Genomic DNA, 5,602 nt, shown 5'->3' on the forward strand with positions numbered 1-5,602 from the left:
AAGCCCCCGAGTGGGAGGTCTGCTCTCCACTCGGTAGGATTTCTAAGAACTTAGGCGAGCAATGGGCTGCAGCTAAGCCCCCGAGTGGGAGGTCTGCTCTCCACTCGGTAGGATTTCAGATGCTTAGGCGAGCACTAGGCCGCAGCTAAGCCCCCGAGTGGGAGGTTTGCTCTCCACTCGGTAGAATTTTCAAATACTTAGGCGATCACTGGGCTGCAGCTAAGCCCCCGAGTGGGAGGTCTGCTCTCCACTCGGTAGGATTTCAGATACTTAGGCGAGCACTGGGCTGCAGCTAAGCTCCCGAGTGGGAGGTTTGCTCTCCACTCGGTAGGATTTTCAAGAACTTAGGCGAGCACTAGGCTGCAGCTAAGCCCCCGAGTGGGAGGTCTGCTCTCCACTCGGTAGGATTTTGTATTGGTGGAGTAGCTCGGAAGGAGAGGGTAGCAGTCGACCTGCACCTCGTCCTCCTTGCAAAGCGCACGTTGTATTTGTGGCGTAGCTCGGAAGGAGAGGGTAGCAGTCGACCTGCACCTTGTCCTCCTTGCAAAGCGCACGTTGTATTTGTACTTAGGCGAGCGCAATGCTGCAGCTAAGCCTCCGAGTGGAAGGCTGGCTTCCCACTCAGTAGGATTTTGTTTATCTTAGGCGAGTACTTGGACTGGAGCTAAGCCTCCGAGTGGAAGGCTGGCTTACCACTCGACAGGATTTTGTTTATCTTAGGCGAGTACTTGGACTGCAGCTAAGCCTCCGAGTGGAAGGCTGGCTTACCACTCGGTAGGATTTTGTTTATCTTAGGCGAGTACTTGGACTGCAGCTAAGCCTCCGAGTGGAAGGCTGGCTTACCACTCGGTAGGATTTTGTTTATCTTAGGCGAGTACTTGGACTACAGCTAAGCTTCCGAGTGGAAGGGTGGCTTACCACTCGGTAGGATTTTGTTTATCTTAGGCGAAACGGATTTTGCAGCTAAGCCTTCGTGTGGGAGACTGGCTCACCACTCAGTTAGGATTTTTTTTACAGACTTGGGACGAATCGGATTCGCAGCCAAGCCACCCACTGGGGGATTGTTCTGTGTGGACAAAAGAAATAACGATTACCGGGAAAATTATAAAGCTCTTGTCTTTGATAAATAAACTACAGAAGTACTTTTATTACAACTCATCCGAGTGAATACTTAAGTGTAAAAGGGGCTGAGAAGCTCCGCGTTCCAAGCTCGGGGCTCATCGATCTGATGCTCGACATTGTAAATACGGTATACTCCATTGTGGAGAACCTTGGTGACGATGAACGGACCTTCCCAAGAAGGAGCAAGCTTGTGTGGTTTCTGCTGGTCCACTCGGAGAACTAAATCTTCTTCCTGGAAGGCTCGACTCTTCACGTTTTTGGCGTGGAAGCGACGCAAGTCTTGTTGGTAAATGGTCGATCTGATCAGAGCCATCTCCCTTTCTTCCTCTAAAAGGTCGACTGCATCCTGCCGCGCTTGTTCTGCTTCAGCTTCGGTGTAGAGCTCGACCTGGGGAGCATTGTGGAGAAGGTCACTCGGCAAGACTGCTTCAGCTCCGTAGACCAAGAAGAATGGAGTTCTTCCAGTCGACCGGTTGGGCATTGTCCTTAACCCCCAAAGCACCAAGGGAAGTTCGTCGACCCATGCACTAGTCGCATGCTTAAGATCACGCATCAAACGGGGTTTCAACCCTTTGAGAATCAAACCGTTGGCTCGTTCTGCCTATACATTCGACTGTGGATGAGCGACTAAAGCATAGTCGACTCGTGTGCCTTGAGACGTGCAGAAAGCTCTGAACTCTTCGGAATCGAAGTTTGACCCGTTGTCAGTGATGATGCTGTGCGGGACTCCATATCTGAATATCAATTCTCTGATGAAGCTGACAGCACTACCGGCATCGAGGTTCTTGATGGGTTTAGCTTCGATCCACTTGGTGAACTTGTCGACTGCTACCAGCACATGGGTAAAACCGCTTCTGCCTGTTCTCAAAGGACCGACCATATCCAAACCCCATACTGCAAAGGGCCAGACGAGTGGTATAGTCTTCAAAGCTGACACGGGCTTGTGTGACATATTGGAGTAAAATTGACATCCCTCGCACTTGTCGACTATCTCCTTCGCCATTTCATTCGCTCTTGGCCAATAAAATCCGGCTCGGTATGCTTTGGCCACGATGGTCCGAGAGGACGCATGATGGCCACAGGTCCCCGAGTGGATGTCATCAAGGATTATTCGACCTTCCTCCGGTGTTATGCATTTCTGACCAACTCCAGTTGCGCTTTCTCTGTACAGCTGTCCCCTTATCACGGTAAAGGCCTTAGATCGGCGGACGATCTGTCGAGCCTCTTCTTCGTCCTCCGGGAGTTCTTTCCTCAAGATATACGCGATATATGGTACTGTCCAATCGGGAGTGATCACTAAAACTTCCATGATCAGGTCGACCACTACTGGAACTTCAACCTCAGTCGGATCCGTAACACTCTTAGGTTGCAGAGCTTTGTCGGTAAAAGGATCTTCTACGACTGATGGAGTGTGGATATGCTCCAAGAACACATCACTGGGGATTGCTTCTCTCTTGGATCCTATCTTCGCCAAATCATCAGCTGCTTGATTTTTCAGTCGGGGTATGTGGTGGAGCTCTAACCCTTCGAACTTCTTTTCGAGCTCCTCACTGCATTGCAGTATCCAGTCATGGCTGGGCTTCTAACGTCCCATTCCTTCATCACCTGATTGACCACCAAATCTGAGTCGCCATAGACCATAAGGCGACGAACGCCAAGTGAAATGGCCATGCGCAACCCATACAAGAGTGCTTCATATTCTGCTTCATTGTTGGAGGAATCAAAGTGTATTTGGAGCACATATCTGAGTTTATCTCCTCGGGGGGAAACCAAAACAACCCCAACACCAGAACCATTTAACATCTTAGATCCATCAAAGAACATGGTCGAATGCTCTGAGTGAACTTGAGTCGGCTGCTATTGCTCAATCCACTCGGCAAGGAAATCTGCTATAGCCTGGGACTTAATGGCTTTCTTCGCCTCGAATTTGACATCAAGGGGAAGGAGTTCAATCGCCCATTTAGCCACTCGACCAGTTGCATCTCTGTTGTGCAGAATCTCTGACAATGGTGCGTTGCTGACGACTGTAATGTCATGATCAGAGAAATAATGATCAACCTTCTTCATGGTCATGTAGATCCCATATACAAGCTTCTGATAATGAGGATATCTTTGCTTCGATGGGGTCAAAACTTCAGAGAGATAATACACTGGGCGCTGAACTTTGAAGGTTGCCCTTCTTCTTCTCGCTCGACCGTAAGTACTGTACTGACGACTTGTCCTGTGGCTGCAATATAAAGAAACAGAGGCTCTTTGCTGATTGGAGCAGCAAGCACCGGCTGGGTGGAGAGCAGAGTTTTTAACTCGGCAAACGCTGCATCAGCTTCTGGAGTCCACTCGAACTTGTCTGCCTTCTTCATCAGTCGGTAAAGGGGCAATGCCTTTTCACCGAGGCGAGAGATGAATCGACTTAACGCGGCCAAGAATCCAGTAAGCTTCTGGACGTCGTGCACACGCACAGGGCATTTCATTCGGAGTATGGTGCCAACTGTTTCTGGGTTAGCATCGATTCCTCGTTCTGAAACGAGAAAACCGAGTAACTTTCCGCCAGGTACTCCGAATGTGCACTTCGATGGATTGAGCTTGATATCATACCTTCTGAGATTGGCAAATGTTTTAGCTAGGTCAGTCAATAGGTCGGAACCCTTTCGCGACTTAACCACGATATCATCCATGTACGCTTCTACATTCCGACTGATTTGAGTGAGTAAACACTTTTGAATCATTCTCATGAACGTGGCTCCGGCATTCTTGAGGCCGAATGGCATGGTGATATAGTAGAAGCACCCGAATGGAGTGATGAAAGCTGTTTTGATTTCGTCAGGTCCATACAGACGGATCTGATGATACCCGGAATAAGCGTCTAAAAAGACAATCTTTCGCACCCTGCGGTCGAGTTGACAATTTGGTCGGTGCGAGGGAGAGGAAAATGATCTTTTGGGCAGGCCCAATTGATATGTTTGAAATCAATGCACATGCGAAGTGAGTTGTCCTTCTTAGGAACCATGACGACATTGGCGAGCCACTCGGAGTGGTATATCTCTCGGATAAACTCTGCTGCAAGGAGTCGAGCCACCTCCTCGCCAATGGCTTTTTTCTTCTGAATGGCGGACCGTCGAAGATGTTCTTTAACAGGTTTCGCTTTTGAGTCGACTCTAAGGCGATGCTCAGCCAGCCCCCTGGGAACACCCGCATGTCAGCTGGCTTCCATGCAAAGATGTCCCAGTTCTCACGAAGGAACTGGATGAGCGCTTCTTCCTATTTAGAGTCGAGTGTTGTGGAAATATGGGTCGGAGCTGCATTGGGGTAAGTCGGGTGGATATGAACTGGCTTCGTCTCCCCAGACGACTGAAATGCTGACTCTATGGTGGGCTTCTTGGCCCGCAACAAATCACTTGGATCTGCATTTTTCTTGTATTCCTCCAGCTCCACCACTGTTATCTGGTCATCCGCAATCTTTGAGCCTTTCTGGAAACACTCTTCTGCCTTCTTCCAGCTGCCAGTGATAGTGATCACTCCTTTGGGGCCATGCATCTTTAATTTGAGGTACACATAACATGGTCGAGCCATGAAGCGAGCATAGGATGGTCTTCCCAAAATAGCGTGGTAGGCGCTTCAGAAATCCACGACTTCAAATGTCAGCTTCTCTTTGCGGAAATGCTTCGAGTCGCCGAACACTACATCCAGAGCTATTTGGCCGAGTGACTCAGCCTTCTTTCCAGGGATGACTCCGTGAAAACTCATGTTGCTGGAACTGAGCCTGGACATCGGAATGCCCATTCCCTTGAGCGTCTCTGCATACAGTATATTCAATCCACTGCCGCCATCCATCAATACCTTCGTCAGTCGAGTGCCTTCGATGACTGGGTCGACCACCAGCGTTTGCCTCCCAGGGTTGGCAATGTGAGTAGGGTGATCAGACTGGTCGAAAGTAATGGGAGTTTGTGACCACCTTAGTCCTCTACCTTCTTGGGGTTCCAAGATCCTTTGGGCTTCCCTTTGAATTTGCCCTGAGTCACGGCCAGAGCCTCTCCAGGAGCAGCCGGCTCGGCCTTCCGCTTCTGCTTCCGACTGGAGTTTCCTTTCTCCGACTGACTCGGCTTGTACTTGCCACTCCGGAGTCGGTCCTCTTCTTCGCCATTGGCGTACTTGGTGGCTATTTCCATCATCCGACTCAGGGTCATATCTCCAGTTCGACCAAACTTCAGGCTCAATTCTCTGTTCTTGACACCATCCTTAAAGGCGCAGACCGCTTGATGGTCTGACACATTCTCTACAGTATGATGCAAAGTGATCCATCTCTGGATGTAATCTCTCAATGTTTCACTTGACTTTTGTACGCAAACTTGCAGCTCTGTTAATCCGGCTGGTCGCTTGCAAGTTCCCTCGAACGTCCTGACGAACACTCGGGAAAGATCTTCCCAGGTGTAAATGCTGCTAGGAGCTAACTGATTCAACCACGCCCTGGCCGAACCCTCTA

This window comes from Triticum dicoccoides, chromosome 6B, assembly GCF_002162155.2.
Source record: "Triticum dicoccoides isolate Atlit2015 ecotype Zavitan chromosome 6B, WEW_v2.0, whole genome shotgun sequence".
Classification (NCBI taxonomy): domain Eukaryota; kingdom Viridiplantae; phylum Streptophyta; class Magnoliopsida; order Poales; family Poaceae; genus Triticum; species Triticum dicoccoides.